This window comes from Sylvia atricapilla, chromosome 2 (genome assembly GCF_009819655.1).
Source record: "Sylvia atricapilla isolate bSylAtr1 chromosome 2, bSylAtr1.pri, whole genome shotgun sequence".
Lineage (NCBI taxonomy): Eukaryota > Metazoa > Chordata > Aves > Passeriformes > Sylviidae > Sylvia > Sylvia atricapilla.
This window is the reverse complement of record NC_089141.1, coordinates 92,211,679-92,231,371: the sequence shown is the minus strand read 5'-3', so window position 1 is coordinate 92,231,371 and position 19,693 is coordinate 92,211,679.

Genomic DNA, 19,693 nt, shown 5'->3' with positions numbered 1-19,693 from the left:
AGCACATGCTGACAAAAACATGACAGTTTGTCCTTTGATTGATTTGGTCTTACTGCTCTGAACTGTGAGTTAAAGATACTATTACTTAGATTATTGAAAACCAACTCTCTGGCATTAGTCTTCAAATTATATTCATTTCTGTCAAAGTTTTGGCATAGGAATCTTAGAATGTCTGCATGAATATTAACTAATTTATAAATTAGTTACCTTCTTCAGGTGCCTAAAGAGGGAAGTCTAGAGGCATCTAAGATACTATAAAGTATTGTTCACCCAGCCTCCAGAAGCATTTCCAAAATTATACAGGTCTCTTTTGTCTCCTACGTCATATGTGCTGGGGTGTCTGAGGTACCCTAAGGGACCTCAGGTGATGCAGGACATTTCAGGTTTGATACATTACCTCTGCCCTGATCACAGCTCCACTGAACTATTCTAAGTTGATCAGGAATCAGTGATTTTCACCTTCCAGTTGCAAAGCTATCACAGCTATAAAGAGTGAGAATAAAATAATGTCATTCACTGATATGGTTTTAATTCATATTAATATTACAGCTAATAGCCATCTTCTTGAGATTTTTATGTAACTCTAATATGCCTCCTTTCCCCCATCTTTATTGTTCTATGAGACGACAGTTTTCTGAACTCTTAAAGAATACAATTGTCTTGTTTTAAAGAGAACCAAATTGGTTAAACCTATGCATAAATAGTGTGGGCCAATCACCTAGAATCCAACAATGCAGAGATTCAAAGATGAAAAGCAAAGTTACTATATGCAAAAGACTTCACAAAATTATGTACAGGAACTTTCATTATTCTGTGGAAACACTTTAAGTTCATTCCAGCCCTTACAGCAAATGGATTGAATTCTGCATATACCCTTGTACAAACAGGATAAAGCTCCCTTTTCTCACCCTGTAGGGCAAAGGATATTGGATCTTAAGGCCATAATATCTCTGTGCATAGGAAACTTATTACAAGTCCTGGGTCTGGTCCAGACATACAGATATTTTGAGGAAACCATTCATTTGGAGAGAAAAGAAGGAATGATATCTGTCTCAGATTGAAGTTTGAGGTTCTGATTTTTTTAAGTTTTGTTGTTTTTCTAATGAATAGCAGCTGTTCAAATGTGCTTAGAAGGTAGAAGGCTGAATAAGCTCCAGTGCATGGGATTATTGGGCAAGGATCCGGGGACAAGGTCAAAGGGGAGATATAAATAAATATTTATATAACAGCTCCCATTGTTATCAGTAAGGGCTGATGGCTCAGCAAATCTAAAAATCAGCAAAGCTTTATTTAGGCGTCTGGATATGAGAGACTGTACACAGTCCAGATATAAACTATGCTATGTAGTTGGAAAAAATAATATGACTGTGTTAATCTGACTTTTTACCTAGGCTGTTGATTCCTGAAGACAATACTTCTGATTGCATGACACTGCTTTTTCAGATACACCCTCCATTTTAGAAAGGAAAAAAATCCCACAGTACTGTACTGATAGTTAAGGTATATGTGTTTCCAAGATTCACTTTTTTTTCCTGAAAATCGATTTCAAAAAAATTGATTCAGCGTAATTAAGGCCTTTTATCTGATATTAGTGTTGGTCTTGTAAAGCACAGGTTACAGCAACCTAACAGATGTAGTCCCAGTTCTTGTTACACAAGCACTCCAATTCTCCAAGTAATCAGAATATATTTTGTTGATGCTGAGAGAACTTTTCAGTAGCTGAGAAAATAATGCAGTCTGGCTGAAGATATTTTACTAAGTATTACTATTTTAACATTGGTGCACTCTCAGCAGGTTTAATCCAAATTTCTCATGCAGCCATCTTTGCTGCCACTTACTCACTTCTGTGTACATACACTAGTACCCTCTACTGGTCTTAAATTTACTGTGGTGTTCAGCTAGTCTGAGGAGGTAGAGGCAAACCCCTAATAGACATCTGAATGATGAATACTTTTCTTTCTTCTGTTTTGATCAGGAGGTCATGATCTCTGTTCCAGTTAAAGGCATGACATTACTCAGTAATGTGGGGTGGTTTCTATCTGTCCTACAGTTCATTAAAATTGTGTGTAAAAGCACGGATAGGGGAATCAACAATAAACCAGCACTGCTGGAAAAGACATAAAATACTGCACAGCTAATCATAGAGAAAATATGGCCCATATAACAGCTCTTTGTTCTCTACATTCTTGCTGTCATCTGTTGTGCTGTTTTCAAGAATGTCAGATGTGAATTGACTGGCAACATCTTTCCTTGAGAGCAGCAAAGCTATTTAACGTATATGGTTTTTAAAATTCTATAGCAGCCTATGAAATGCCTTGGAAATATGTAAATTCAAATTTAATTCTAGTTGAAGAGAAAAGAACAGTAACAAAAGTGGTCCACAATAAAATATGGTTAAAAGGAGCACCGTGGACAAGAAAGCACTGAATTTCTCAAAAGGCAGACAAGTAATTGTCCATATAAGGATCCTCATGTGCCACTTTGTACAGTTCGGCAAAGTTATAGCAAATAATGCTATCATTGGATTCTACCAAGAACCCCAAATTTTTCAATACGTTAAATGACAATTTTGATCTTAAATGCTCCTAACAAAACTATTCCTAAAAGGTTTCTAAGTAAGTGGGCATGAACTTAGTCATAATGATCTCCTAATATCAACCATTAAATAAAGCTATTTTAAACTACAGTTTCCAGAGAATGGAAAAAGTAGAGATAATACTTATCCTGAGACTTTGAAACACCCATGCCAATATTTCCAGTTTACCCACTGGATAGGATGCTGGACTTCAGTAATATTTAATATAGCGTGATATTGTGCACAGATTCTACAGTTGCCAATGGCTGAGATCTTCTAAAAATAGTAAGTTCTGCTTTAGCAATGGCACACGCTGATGAATGTTTGAAGCAAGAGGTTGACATGGCTTTTCAGTGCCAATGTTAGAGGATTCTTGGAGTCCATAACTAGAGCTGCATCCACAGATACTGTCACCACTAGCTTCAGCTGCACCTAGTAAAGCATGAGCACTAAATAAACTGCTGTAGGTGGAGGGAGAGCTACAACGAATGTTTCATTTGGATTTTTTTAAATCTTATTTGTTTGGTGTTTATAGACTGTTACTTTGCATGAAAGAAATGCATCCAGAAACTTTTCTGGTTTGGGTTATTTTGACTGAGCAAATGTTCTATATAATACTAAAGCTCTTAAAGAGATTTTTTCTATTATGCTTAAGCTTGGTTACCCATGGACTTTCTCTCCTTTTGTTTTCGTGCTTGGCCTTGTTACAAAGGATCAGAAATTTTATGCACACCAAGGAAACCTTTGAACAGAAACAATAAAATAAGAGACTGGACAACTTATTCTGAATGCTTGCTTTTTCAATTGCAAAATGAGAAGAATAATCTTTCCAAATGAAAAAATTGAAAAAGAAAATACTTTGTTTTTCTCTTGAAAAATGCTAAATTATTTCTTGCAACTTTTCTTATCCAACTAAATAGAGAAGTCCTCAACTGATTTCCTCAACCTTGTTCTCTAAGAAAAGTCTAAATAATCTCTAAAATCTAAATTATTCCCATCTGCATGTCCATTTGAATATGCCCCAGCATTCCCTCCCGTGTCCCCTATCCAGTAACCTATTAAATTCTTAAGCTATTAAAGAGTATGTTAGAGGGAGGTGAATGATCCAAGCTATAGTATGTTCTTATATCGCTATGGAAATAAGATGGCAAGAAGATTAGAGTTCCCCGTGTACCCCTTAAATAAAAAGGGAAGGAACACTAAAGAGGTAGAGGCTTGTAGGCCAGTCAGGAACATGCATCTCTAAACTACTGATTTGGCACACTACCTCTTGCTCAGCTAGAGAGCAATAAACTGTGCTTAGGGGTTAGGGTACTAAGCTGAAAATATTGTGGTTGCTTGGATCACATCAGGAAGTGAAGCATTGTGTTTTAAGCAGCAGGAGATGTAGGGAGAAAGGCAAGTAAGAGGAGACTGTTTTGCTTAGTTCTGCTTCTCAGTAAGTCATTAGAGGATACTTTTAGTAGTTTATAGTTTTGTTCTAATTAGCCTCATTGTATCACATTTCTTCTCAAGAATTAATTAAAATTTTAAATATTTCATCTTCTATTTCCAGATTTACCTGTTTGGATTGCACCTTAGGTTAGTGGGTAAGGTATGTTATAAGAAACAACCAATTCATGCAAGAGGAAGACACCTCCTTTTCCCACTTCTTTCTGAGTAGAGATAATCAGATACAGAAATCATAGAATCATTGAATGGTTTTACTGGGAGGGCCCTTAAAGATCACCAACTCCCCTGCTATAGGCAAGGACACCTTCCACTACACCAGGTTGCTCAGAAGCCCATCCAACCTGGCCTTGAGCATTTCCAGGGATGAGGAATCCACAGCTATTCTAGGCAACCTGTTCCAGGGTCTCACTACCCTCACAGAAAAGAATTTCTCCCTAATATCTAATCTAATCCTACTCTTTTGTTTTAAAGCCATTACCCCTTGTCTTATCACTTCTGAAATGACCTATATGATGTTGTGAAAAGTCCCTCTCCAGCTTTCTTATGGGCCTCCTTTAGGTCCTGGAAGGTTGGTGTAAGGTCAGTCTGGAGCCTTCTCTTTTCCAGGCTGAACAACCCCAACTCTCTCAGCCTGCCTTGACAGGAGAGGTGCTCCAGGCCTCTGATTCTCTTCAAGGGACACTCTTCCAGAAGTAAAGAATGGGGCAAATAAAGCTAGAGAAGTACTTGGGAGAGAATTTCATCCAATCCACAGTAAAAACCTAAGCCAAATACACTTAAACAATAAGTTTAAAATATAGGTTTGTTGAATTAGTGTCAAGTCTTTTGATGACAGGTATCACATTCTGCATTCTGAAGCAATCTTTCCTACTGTATATATTACTTTATTCAGGAGAGAAGAACTGACTCTTCTTCAATGTCTTCATATATGATAGAAATAAAACCTTCTGCATTTTGTGTTAATCCCAAGTCCCATGTGGGATATTTAATACCTTCTATGTTTCCACTACAACAAAATAAGAACAGAACCAAGACAAAAAGAGAGATAAATGGGCATATAAATGGCAAATGTTTTAATTCAGAAAAAAGTACAAAATAATAGATAAAAGAAAAGAGTTCAAGAACATAAATTAAACCACCATCTGCTGGAAAAAGCTTTTGGGATTATAGCTGTCAAGTCCTCTAAATTCTTAGCAGTGCTGCCATTGTGGACATTCTTTGTGCCTAAATTGTGTGTCTACAACTGCCTGTGGGTTTCACAAACACATAAGAAAATTATAATCTTAATTAGATCAAGAGTGCAAAATGAAAATCGAGTTCCAACTATGAATTCTGGGAAACAACTTGAGATAGAGATCATGCTGGGATGATTCATTTGACAAGTTATCTAATTTAAGTAAATATTGCTGGGTTGCGAAAGTAATTTGAAAGAAAATGCAGAGTTAGTAGTTACAATTGCCCTGGGGAAAATACATATGAGTGATATTGTCTTCATACTCCTACTCAGTCTACTCTTTGTGAAAATACTTTTGTTGCCTTTTTTTTCAGTCTTGGTTCACATGATGTACTTTTACTATGTTTTGCTGAAAATTATGTATTTTACAAAATATGTGGAATTTTATTCACTTTTATTCATGAACATAGAGATATTTTGACAGAGAGAGATGAAGAATAAAAAGAGTGAATGTGTGTTACGGAAGCAAAGACAATCAGCTTCCCTGGCTAATGGAATGGAAACAGCAGGAACATATTTTATCCTGAGGTCTGAAAAAATAGCCTTCCTCCAGTTATTAATGTCTCAGCTGACTGTTTTCTGTGAATGAATGCCTAAACCAGGCAGAATCATAGGAAATTTAAACAGCTATTATAAACTGTCATGTGTAAAAATACTTGCGATTATACATGGGTGGAAGATTCAACTTGACCAGTGTACCATAATTCACACCCATCTTAAAGCATCCATTTGGTAATGATTTTGTTTCTTATCAAATCTTTATATTTTATTTACTGTCCATTCCTTTGTCCTGTCTCCCATGAGAGCCATTTCAGATTCGAGGTGCTGAAACACTTGCAGGAACTGCAGAACCTGTCCACACATAAAAAATGTGACAAAACTGTGATCTCTGACACAGAGAATTTATTTGTACTGATAGTTAGCCTTTTTCAATCCCTTATTTCCCTTTTCAACCACTATCTGGGAATTACACTTTACAAATTTTAGATTGATTCATCCATTTCAGCAGCTGTATAAGAAACAAAGAATCTTTCAATCTGCTTCTTGTAACAGAATCAAATATTTAATAAATTTGTAAGTGAAGAGCATATAATGCAAATAAATGTAAAAGCATTTTTATTAGACTTATTTATTCTATGCTGGTTCTGGCAAGTCCAAAAAGAGCTTAGATGGAAAACATTGTGTCATTGTTTCTATTACAGAAAGTCTATTATTTTCAGAAGTTTATAACAGAATTGTAATAAATTTATCATTCTGTTTACAAATTACACTGCAGTTATTTGGTTTTATAAATATAAGAATCTTCAGGGCAAGAGATCGAATAAAGATACTATAAGATATTATAAATAAAGATTATATAAGATATAAGATACTATAATAAAGAATGGAAAAAATCCAAGTTTGAATCATTTTAAATGGTACAAAATCTACAGTACATGAACATTAACTTTAGTTAATTAAATGATAATATTTGTACAGTCAGCATGCCAAGGTATCTCAAACTGCTCTATTGTGTGAGGCCCATGGACCCTTCCATTCTAGCTAGATTAAAAAGCAGTAGACCATGTTTGAAATGTGTCCTTTTGTTTGATGAAAACTGCCCCAAAGTAATTAGTGTCACAGCTTAGAAAGAAGCATGAGTAAGAATTGAAAAAGCAAAGGGGAAGGCAGCACTTATAAATCTGCCTCTCATGCCCATAAAGCAGAGCAAAATTGAGTGTCCAGGTCTAGCAAAGCAATCCTGTTGGAGGAGATCCCCACAGCATAAAGGTGATTTCTGTCATGAAGCCACAAGTCTGCCTCCCTGGAGGACACATGCCCAGACCGCCCAGTCTTTTATGTGGTTGTATAAATTTGGAAAACAACTGTGTAAGCATAGTGCTGGGCATGAGCTAACGTGCACAGACTTTTAATTCCAGGTTGCTCTATCTGGCTGTCCCAGGGCATGGGCGAAACAGATGCATAACTGCCTCCAGCAGCTCATGAACATATCCTGTATGCGGATTTCAGTGAAGGAGGGGGAAAAGAAAGAGAACACATCCTTCACAGCAAAATTTGGCTGTAACCAATTTGCTTTGATTGACAGGTCCCCTATTCAAAATAGCTATCTAGCCAAGTCAGGGTTTGGGCAATAAAAATTTGCACACCAGGTTAAGACTAGAAACCTCAAGGGAGGCCCTGTTGCCACAGACCCAAGTCCCAGAGACATGATGCTACCAGAATGTGCTTCTCATTAAAAAACACACAACATTGTTTGCTGCCTGTTTCTAACATTCTTAGGCAAATAGATTACTATATTTAAAGCATTCTTGTCTTTCCAGTCTTCTAAAAAACCATATCCTGGAATAGAAAAGGTTTAATGTTTGATACTGGCGCACCCATTCAGGACTTTCACCTCCGTCTAGTTCTCCTAGAAGAAGGACATTTTGACTCAAATGTCAAGTGTGCTCAAAATGTGCTCAAAAAGACTGAGAAAAAAATTTCACTTTATTTTCATTTTATTTTCACATTTTTTTTAACTTTTGTCAGCATCTATTTTTGCAGATAATCCCTGTTCTGTGGTGCTCCCTATCAAATAGAAAAGACATGTAGCTGGAAACATTGGTCAAATTGAAAAGCAGAGTAAGCTTCCAAGTCTGCATATGAAGAAGGGAAGTTGCTGTAGGATAGGACAGGACAGAACAGGATAAGGTAGTGAAGGCAAGGCAAGTCATACTCTGTTCTTTAATAGTTATATTAGATGTCTATTTCCAGCATTATTGCAATATACATTCTACCTTCCATTTGCAGTAAAAATTAAATTGCTTAGGTAATTTCCTTCATATGAAATGCATTTCTTTTGAAAAAAAAAAAAAAAAAAAAAGAATTGGCAGGTTCATAGCTATGAATTTGACTTACCTAAGTGGCTGATAATTATGCACTAACTGAGTGGATACAGGACCAGATTCTTATTAATATGTGCTTTCTTATGGACTCACTGCATTTAAATTTGAAGTGTCTGTAAGTGCCATCTATAAAATTGTTCTGAGGGCATTTTGTGATGCTGTGTCACACTGTTGCTTATAAATTGGTGCAAAAGTTATACTGATGAACAACATCAGGAAACAGTACTAATGTGTACCTAATACAGTCCAGACTGTATGCTAGGGAACTGTTTTCTCAGTGTGAGACTAGTTTTTCCTCACAAGAAAACTAAAGAAGTCCAGAAAGTGGCCTAACCACAACGAAGTTCTCAAGAAAGTCATAACACAGGGAGTTCATATACCTTGGAAGAACACAATGTGTGATTCCACAGCCCTCTGCATCCTATCTAGGCTCTGAAAATCAAGGAATAACACAAAAAATTACTAGGATGGCTGGTTGCTTTATAAAGCAGTTTATTTCTGGTGTACTACCTCTAGATACTTGGATGAAAAAATATTTCTTACTGGAATTGATTTTAAGCTGTTCCCTCAACTACCCCATTACATTTGTTTATTCCTTTCCTTTATATCCTGAGGTAATTGGGTTTTTCTTTATTTTCCATGCAGTTCTGTGCAATTTTTAAGGCCAGCTATGATTTAAAACATGGCAGAGAGGCAGTTCATTTTTTTTTATCAAAATGAAGTATCTAATGCATATAATGTATGCTTGTTGACACAACTAGTGTCCAATTGCAATAGAGTCCTAGAACTTTGTCTATAACATTAGACACAAAGAGGTTTTAAATTAAGGGCAACTATGCCAGAACCTGGGACCCATCCATTTCAAAACACATGCCCAGGTGATGCTTGGGAGGGAGGGCTCAGAGCACAGGAAAAGGTGGCCCTTGGAAATCCATTAGTATAATGCACTACTGCATGGCCCACTGTTCGCAGATCCAGTGTAATTGCAACACAGGAGCAACACTTTGATCCACTGCCTTATGGTGCCAATTAAGCAGAGGAAATAGAAATGTTTGTCACCACCTCTTGTCAGCAGTGCATTGGAGAGCAATCAAAGCTGGGTGCATGCACATAAATATCGCATGGAGGGTGAATCTAGATTGGAAAAAAAGGTAGAGGTTTTGTATCAGAGTCCAAGTGCTGTCAGAAGTGGGTACTCTGGAAGAAAGAATGCAAAATATCACTGTGATATAATTCGACAGAAAACCACGAGAAGGTAACTACTTGATGTATGATAAAAGTTGATTCAGTTATTCCCCATGTTTCAGTAATGTTCAATAAACACCCAGTGATATCTTTAAAGTTCACAACTCCTGATACCCAGCTTATATTTGGTTGCCATTAAATTTATGGACTATTCACATTTCCTATGCTGCCATCCCCTTGAAAAAGAGCACTAAATGTTTAAAACTCACAGCTGCACTCCGATCATTTGTCTTCTTAATGTGCATGTGTTTGAATGCAGCTTCCTTCCTTCCCCTACACTTCTCCATTGCCCAGTTTCTTCTCAGATAATATGTACTTCCTAAAATCATGAAACTGTACCTAACTAGGCAGAAAAAGAGAAAAGGCGCACATGGGACTTAATCCATCTGATCTCTCATATTATACATACCTGTATTAAATGCTGAATTTAATCACTGAGTACATTACACACATGAGAACACTGCAGCATTAAGCAATAGAAGAGATCCACAGGGAAGAGATCATTGAAAAGATATGACACAAACATGGGCCTGTTAACAAGCTTAATCATGCCTATTATATCTGAACCATATTACCTTTTTTTTAAAGATTAAGAACAAGACAAAAAGTTGGGAGCTATTGGGCCATAACAACCACAAACGTTTAGTAAAGTGAGATGATCTGGGAGGTATTGAAGCCATGATTTAATTTCTGTTGACTTTAATGAGGACAAGATTTCACCAACAAACATTCAGAAATCTGTAAGAGATGAAAAAAAAAAAAAAAAAAAAAAAAAGTGAAGACACTCAAGCTTCCTACACTCTGAGTATTAAATAAGAGCAAACCATGATGGTAATCAGGTTTGACTTCTAAAATGCAGTATTTATGGAAAGAAGTTTGAACATTAAGGAATCCACAACGGGGATTATTCGATATTTTATGATGCTTTAGTTACTTTGCATTTGGTTATGATTTTGCCTTTTTTCTCAGGACTGTCAGCTGCAGTAGTGATGGGTGCAGACAGCTCCTTCAGGACAAGGACCTGGAAATAGGGAATGACTGAGCTTTTCTAGATCACAAAAATGTTTTAAGTGTTCTAAACATTACAGTCTGACTTTTCAGTTCTGAACCGTATCTCTTGAATAAAAAAACAGTACTTGACAAGGCAAGGAAATGGATTTACAAGCCCAAGAAAGAATACTGATTTTTTCCACAAATTTTCCAGTATCAATTTATATAGTCAAAGGCTTTATATTGCAGGTGGGCTGCCATAGGCCTGGTGAGCTTTGGACCCTTAATTACTCTCAGAAGCCCTTCAGAATCAAACAACCTGACATATTATCAAGCAAGCCGCAAAAAGCAAAGAAGGTTGGGGAGATCAGGTTTCTCAAGGCTTCCATGGTTTTCGCTCATAAATATCCCTCCAGGTGGTCTGCTGATGATCCTGTAGCTTAAAGGAGGGACTCCACCAAGAAGTCCGATAGGGCAATTTTAATCCATGTCTTCATACGCCTTAATATCTCATCATTCCTGCAGTTTCAGCAAATCAACATGTTCCATGGAAGCAATATTCCCTTTAAAAATTTCCAGTCAGCTGGAATGCTGCTTTCATGCCACAATGCAAAATCATATAGATGACTGTTGTCCTGCCCCAGTACATGTCTTTCTCCTCCATTTCTGGCCTCTTTTTCCAGTTTGGTGAGTTTAAACTCATAATAGAATATACTCATGTTTTATACCCTAATCTAATTTTATTCTTAAATATTATTTTGTTTGACTCTTCACTGTCCCTATCTCCAAACTTTTTAGTCCAGTGTTTCGCCAGAAAAAAATCTACAGACTTGGTATGTTGGTTATGTTTTAGTTTAAGATTCTTAGTTTCAAAATCTCTGTACTACACTACCTTTTAACAATAATGTATTCTAACAGTATTTCCTTTACATTCACTGTACTGTCTAAAAATACATCTATATTAAGGTGACTTGCAAGATAGTCTTATGGAGGTTCAACTAAGCTAGCATGCAAGAGGCCATGCCCATTTTTTTGTACTGCCACTGATATGTACCTTGGGCATCAGACACCTGTAAAATGGAAATACCAGAAGCTTTTTAAAAATCTTTGAAAATAGTTTTTTTAAGTTTTTTCAATTTTTCACAGTAACTACTTTATTAGTTTTCAGTCTTGTGTTTCGTTAAACTACAGACTTATCTAAATTAGTTTTATGAAAGCTATTTATGAACAGCAAATGTATTGCTGGCTGGCCTAAATTGTTCCCCAGCTTACAGAACCTCCATGAAAAAATTGTCAAGATTTCCGAACAGGAGAATGTTCATTGGCTCAGTTGTTTAGAGAATGGTGCTAATAACACTGATCTTGTGGGTTCAATTCCCACATGGGCCATCCACTTGAGAGTTAGGCTTGGTGATCCTTGTGAGGCCCTTCCTACCCAGAATGTCCTGTGATTCTGTGAAAAAATGAACAGAATAAGGAAAAAGAATAAGCTCATTATTTCACAAAACAATATCATTCAGACAGCCTCAGTTTGTTTTCCAACAGAGAGCAGACTGTTTAATGCCTATATTATAAAATTTGCATTTCTGTTAGAATCAAAGATAACCAAACTCCTACAATACCAGCTGTGAAAGAAAATCCACAGCTCAGACATTGAAGCTCCCAATCCAAAATGCTGTGTATCTGGTTTTCAAGAAAAGATGAAGTCCAAAGATTTCCTTAGTTCAATGTGGAAATTAACCTTAAAAAAATGGGTTTAACTTTTATCTGAATGTCTAAATGCGACTTAAAAGCCTTGGCCAAAGTATTTTCCACTACAGAGACACCATAGCACATCTAACTTATCCTCATAAATTTTAATATGCCAGAGACTATTTGATCCCTGGGAGGCAGCATGGAACTCCTTTCAGTCACACAAACAGGAGGGCACTAATACTAGGCACCCCTGCTTCAAGCAAGAAACTTTGATATCAAGTCAAAATCCATTGATTCTTTATTAGCTCTGCCTTAAAAATGAAACCCATTAGAAAGAATGTTCTTAGGAAGTTCTAATGAAAATGTTAAACTTTATAACTGACTTCTTAACTTTATATTAACGAGAGGTGGAGTTGTTTTACTTCACAGCTAAAACTCATTAGGCTCACAGGTCAAGCCCATTCCTCTCTTCAAACTTCTTTTACTAGTTATCTAGTTTTTATACTCTCTGTTAGGCTGAGCTATGTATTCACTCCCCCCATGCTGGTCTGCTAAACTCAGGGAGTCATTCACATTCTTTTAAGGAACTCAGGGAGCTTAATACACTCAAATTTTAATAGCTGGAGTTGGTTATCTAAACCAAAGGTTCAGTTCTCTTTTGTGTTGAGACAAAGTCAGTTTCTTTGCAACATCAGAGGTCAGCCTCACTTTGCATTATTTGCTGAACTTCACATTGTTCAGCTGATTCACATTGTCCTTGCCCATATTCTCTGAGCCTTCTCTCATTTTAAGCGTTTACTGGTCAGCCACACTCAGTAAGGTGACTTAAAAGCATTTTTATCTTATTGTTTCAGTAGCTAGAGGTTATAAAATACAGTGATACCAGAAAGCTCCTTCTTTGCTCCAGGTGCAGCTTAGTGTGTGCCAAGAGGAAGCAATTCAGCAGGCCAAGTGGGCTTCACCACCTTACATAACTACCACTGTAAAGAGGTAAGATTCTGATTAAAAGAGACCTCACTGCCTGTAGGGCTAATTTTGCACCCTTGGCAAAGAGCCAGTTCCATGCCCCTGGGTTGTTCAGGCTCTATAATCCATAAAAATCTTGACAAGCTTTTGACAAAATTTTCCCATTCCCCAAGTGTGGAGAAGTTATTCTTCATGCAGTCTTCAAACAAGCTGACACAAGAGAAGCCTGCTGGGGTTGGCTCAGTTTATCTGTAATGAGCCGAAAAAGACAGAAGCCAGTATTCCACTCTATAACTGGAATCAGCAGCTTATCTCATTAACTATTCACAGTGTAGCTGCTATGCTTGAGGAAGCTGGATAATTCTCCCTTTCTTTGGGTGAAAACATGTTCACTCGAGCATTGTGAGGCTGCAATTTACCCTCAGTGCAAGCCTGCTATGAAGTTACTGCTTTACTGTTTGGAAAAAAACTCATGACCACTTAGAGTTTTTATGGCCTTTTTAGCTAAAGATGATTCTATCATTCCAAAACACAGTGTGATGATTTCCATTTGCTAGTCAAAGGTATTTAAAGTCTTTACAGTGTCTGAAAGCATGGATAAAACTCTTAAGGCACATCTGTAAGTTCAAAAAGCCATATTGAAATCAAACTAGCAATAACTGTTTCTTGACTGATATCTTAGATGCCAAATTGTATTCTGGAAGCATTTTTTATAACCAGAATCTGAACTTTGAAATAGGGTTTTAGGTTTATAACAGAAACAATTACAAAAGCAAGACCAAGTCGCTGCATCTGGATTCAATGGTTGCACCATTGGTCTTGGAAGTTTGAAATCTAAGTGTGTACAAATAAATGTTAAGAATTTAGATACAGTAGATACAGTGTGTGTAGCTTAGATACAGTGGAGATATTTTTTTTTCTTTAAGAAAATAAAGTCATAGTAGTAATAAGCAAGAAATAAGCAAGAAGCAAGAAATATTTTTAAATGCATCTACCTTTCCAGTAACAAAAAATATATTTATATTTCATTTTTCAGAACATATTTCTGAAAAGATTAACCTACTGCTTTCAATTTAGCTCTACATCTGTGTCAACTCCTCTCCTAGACATGGCCTTCAAGTGCCACTTGTACCAGAAAGCCTAGATTTTGCTATGTCTACTTATCAGAACAGCCATATGAGAAACATTGATTTCTAATATTCTGGCCACTGGATTTCTTTTAGCCACTCATATTTCATTTAGCATTAACTCTGTCTAATTCTGCACTACTAAAAACATTATAAAACTGAGTAAGGTACAGCAAAACATAATCTAAATCTGCATTTATCTGTCCCGACATGTTGAGCACTAGGAAAACATACTTTTTCTTTGATCACTTGTTGTTATGCTACTTACACAATTCAGCTATAAAACAATTACATTCTGAAAATCTCTATGTGAGTAATCATAAAAGCTGTTCATTGCTAAAATCCTCCCACCTCTAAAATGTTATATTGTTTTTGCTGTGTCCAGTTCAGTTCTCATAGAGGGCATTACAGCCTATAGAAATATTTAAAAGATGGAGCAGAACACATCTCATTATTTCTCCAGAGTTTGTGGCACATTTTGTTAACACTTCTAGAGTTTTGGTAATTAGCTGGCACCAACTATACAAAGTCCATTTCAGTAAGGATAGTCTTAGTGCTGAAATACATTCAGCGTCAAGTCACCTGGGCATTCACTTCAGGATTCAAGCCTTGCCTTCAGCTATGTAAAATCCAGTGACTCTGAAGTGTTTCTCTGTTAGTTTTTGATGCAGAAATATACAGTGTGAGAATACCAAGAAGAGCAGGAGCAGCACTTGTTTCAATCAAGAGAGTGTTACCAAAAGCAGGGACAGATAAAAAATGAAGCTGGAATAGCTGTCCAGGGAAAGAGGAAAAACATCTCTGATCAGGGTTGATGAGGACCTTGTTAGGCTTCTGGACATAGTTGCACATCAGGATAGACTGTGTTATTAGGAGACTAAGTTCATTGGTCTAAGAGTCATATGTGCTTCCCAGTGAGGTAATACGAAGTGAGTACATATTGTTTCAAGTGTGCACCACGAAAAGTGTAGCAAGTCTTGGAGCTTAGAGGGAAGAGCCAAGTATTTGGGTCTAAGTTTCATTGAGAGAAGGGACTTGAAAAGCTGAGCAGCAGTTTGGCAGCATTCTTAGGACAGAATTTGTTCTTCAACTTGAAATGTTGTTCTTCAGTATAAAATGAACAACACTGGCTGAGAAGGTTAAAACTGAGGAAGCGGAGGAACTTTTCGTAATTTTCAATGCCAAATAATATAGTGCAAACCACAGTAAAGTGAAGATTTGAGTGGAGAATGTTTAATTTACTGTCCACTGCTACAGATTATTCTTTTTTTTTTTTTAATATTTAATAAAAGTTGAATTCTTAGCTGAGGATATAAAGCAAATGAAATAAAATTCTCATCACCTCTTTTATTTCAGCTCTTTTTTTGACAAAAGGGAAATATTTTTCTTTCCTTGGCTGATTCTTTAGCTGACAACACAAAGAAAAAGAATTTGCTCTGTTATGCTTCATTTCAAAGATGTGGAAGTGGCACAGAAAATGCCCAACAACACTTTCCATGTTATTATTCCCAGGTTATTAACAGTCTGATAGAAATATTCTATGCAGTTAAAAGAAAAACTTCCTCTTCAAAACATTTCACTGGGAAAACAGAAATAAAATAAGAGGAATAAAGAGACACTGGCACACAGTCAAAGGAAACTAAATCTATTTCTTCTAGTGGTATCTCTCATTACAGATTGCAGTCGATTCTTTCATTCATCCTTTTAATCACAGTACCTCTTTATTCCTTCATTTGTTAATACTTTAAGAGGCTGCCCCATTTCCTGCCCTTTTGCTTTGTCATTTAGAACAAAGGTAAAGCAGCAGTGCCTCTCTCGAGGTAACAAGAGGAACAGACTTGCCCCATGGGTTTTCATCCAGGTCACCCCTGAGATAAGCCAGGCACAAATGGGCTACACTAGTTTGGGGGAGACTGAAGAGCCCTGTGTAGCTGTGGCAGTGTATACAACACTTGTCTGTCCTGTGCTCAAAGCTCTCCGGATGCAAGTGGATCCAGAGATACGTGATGGGCAGAAGTGTCAGCCCAGTGCTGTGCTCAAGTAAACAAACTCTGTGGAAAGGCAGACATGGGATCAAGCTAACACAGCTATACAATCCGTCTGGAGCTGCCCTGCAGACACAGCCAGTGGGCTCCAGCCACCCACCAGACATGCCCAAAGGCACTGGAAGCAAGGACAGCTGTGTGACATTTTTGTTTGCACTGGCACAAGAAACAGTTCTGTTTTGCTGATGGCAGCTGAGGGCCCACCAAGACTGTGGCAGCCCTAACACCATCTGTTATTAGCTCCCTGCCTCCTCTGCTGCCTGTGTTTTCTGCATACCTCAGTGAGCCTTGGCCTATCATTGTGTTCCCTCCCACACTGCTGACCCTCATTTTTTCTTCATTTCTTGTTAATCAGCATTTACTCCAATTAGTTTGTGATATAACTTGTCAAGCATTATAGTTCAAACACATGAAAGATCAAAAGTAAATAAAGGAAATACTGACACTGGCAGTGGACCCAGCATGCTCTCCCAATACAAATACTCAGTGCCTGAAGACAAGTAGTGAACAAGTCATGACAGCACATGGGTATTATTTTTGTAAGTTAACAGTTTGTTTTTCTGCATCATAAAGTTGAATGCAGTCCATCAGCTTTTCTAGAACTCTTCATTTTTCTGCTGGAAGTTAAACAAGGTCCTAATTCATCTGCAAAAATTTATTCCCCCATTTGCTGCCAAGTGGTAAAAATAATAGTTAATTTATTACCAGCTCCAAAAGAAGGCACTTAAAAACTGCTGCATTTTCATGCGTGTCACTCACGAGACTTTCAGTCTTCTGGGCTCTTTCTGCTCTTTTCGAGACAGCTGTCAGGAAAGTCAACCTGTCCATCGGGTTTAATTCATCATCGAAACTCTGATGGTCTATTTCTCTCTTTGTTGACCCATAGCAAATAAAAGAAATCAGTTTCAACTTCAAAAATTTTTTTTAATAAACAGAATCCCAGTGCTCTCTCTCTCCTTCCTGCATGAGGCTGCTTCACAAGAGAAACTTAGAGAGAATCCCAACTAATCACTATGAGAAGGATGGCACTGGACAGACATAATAGGGGAGGAAAGAAGACTGGAAGTTTAATTCCACATACAGCTATTCTTTCAGCAAGAACCATGGGATAATGCGGTGCACTTTGATATACAAGGAAGCAGAAGCTGGAGCAAGAAGAATAATCATAGAATAATAGAACAGATTGAGTTGGAAGGACCTTAAAGATCATCCTTCTATCAGACCACTTTACTCACAGTCCCCTAAAACCTGGCCTTAAAATCATAGAATAGAATCATCAAATCATCAAGGTTGAGAAAGACCTCCAAGATCATCAAGTCCAATCTTTGAACACCATCATGCCAAGTAAACCATAGCACCAAATGCCATGTCCAGTCATTTCTTGCAGATTTCCAGGGATTGTGACTCTATCAGCTCCCTGGGCAACCTGCTCCAGTGCATACTCACAGTGAAGAATTTCTTCCTAATATCCAAACTAAATCTACTCTCTCTCAGCTTAGAGCCACTAAGAGCAGCTAAATCATGGAAAAACAAAACAAAACATCAAACCAAAACAAACAAACTAACAAAAAAGCACAAAGATGAAAACCTGAAGGCAAGGAGGAGATAAGTTGTCTAAAGAACTGTATAGAGAAGAACCCTTGCAAAGGGCAGCAGCATAATGGCATTGCAACTGCAAAGAGAGAAATAGATAGCTGGCTCCTAGAAAACACAAAACTTCATTTCTGAGAGAGCAGTCATGCTACAATAGTTTGCCAAAACCCTTTTTCGATGTTGGCTCTTACAGGAGGTAGAAGGTAACTTCTCAGCCTGTGAGCTAACTGACCACAAGGAGAGTGGTAGTGATGGAATTTTCCCTCAAACACTGCCAATCTGAACAAAGTGAAGGCATTTCACAATTACTGAAGTTCAGTGAAAATAAAAAAGACATGTCTCTCTAATAATACCTCTTCTCGAATTTTCATGCTTGACTTACCCTTAGCCGCCTCCCAGTCCTCTTAAAAGCCTATCATTTGCTGCCACCTACAATAAACAGGATCTTGTTCATGTGAACAGCCTTTTACCTTCAGACTAACTTTCAGAAATGGCTGTATCAGAAACTCACTTCATGCTCCCTACAGTCCAAGTATTTCTACTTGGTTTCCCTTGTTCCTTTGAAATATTTTCCTACCACTTCGTAAATTCTGTGTAAACAGCAGGTACCACAGCTGAAATGGCAAATATCAGTGACATGGATGATTTCCTTCAACATTTATTTTCCCTGCCTGTCCCTATACACAGTGAAAAAACTTGAAACAGTTTGTAAAGATGTTTTCAAACCATTTACTGCACCAGATGCCAGACAACCTAGCATCAGAGAAATCATACTGCTGCAGCAGCTCTCTATCTAAATATTAGTTAATGCCTCCTCTTGAAATATAGCTGAAACCTCTAAGTAAAAAACTAAAAAAATACTGTGAACACAGAGCTGTCCAAGCATATGTAGCATCTACAAGTTCTGTATCATGGACAATAATTACTGCTAACTCCCTAACTGTAAGTTCTACACATCAGTTGAAAAAATTCTGTCCTTAATACTTTTCATTCTCATAATTTCCATTTTAAAAATTTTAAAACTTTGCAATAAAGTAAACATATATATTAGAGCTAGACGTGCTTTGTTGTCAAAGTAGTGTGGTTTTACTCTGTGAACTGTTGATGAATTTATTGTTAATACAGAGTTGATACAACAATATGGGTTGGTATTGGCTTTGCTTGGCTGAAAAAAAAGCATGCTGAACATAGTCACCATCATGTTAGTGGTGTTATTTCTAAATGTCTGCAATATTTTCTTCTGGCATTTATTTAAGTGTAACTTAAATGGTTCTGTGCTTTAAATTTGTGACCAAATCAGTGTGGAAAACACAAGGATGCTTTATCTTACTGCTGGTGTGGTGTTTGGGTGTTTTCTGCTTCTCACACTGTCCCACTTAAGAGAGTAGGCTGGGAATGCACAGGGAGCTGGTAGGGGACACAGCTGGGACTGCTCCTTGGATCACACCCCAACTGATCCAATGGGATATCCCCCATATGGTGCCATGCTCAGCATATGAAGCTGGGGTAGGAAGGCAAAAAGGGGGCATGTTTGGAGTTAGAGCATTTACCTTCATTTTTGTTCATGATGAAGTCCAGCTTTCCTGTAGGTGGTAAAACACTTACCTGTTCATGGGAAGTAGTGAATGAATTCCTAGTTTTGCTTTTTTTGTGTTTCACCTATCAAACTGTCCTTATCTCAACCCATGATTTTTTAAACTTTTCCCCTTCCAATTTCCTCCCCCATATCAAACTGGGTCAAGGAGAGGCTGTGTGGAGCTAAGCTGTCCACCACAACAACAAAACAAAACAAAAAGGTTCTGCAGCTGAAAGCATGGATAACGAACTTTCTTTTGAAAAGGAAACTTTATTAATGTATTTGGAAGATATGAGTTGTCCAGATTCTG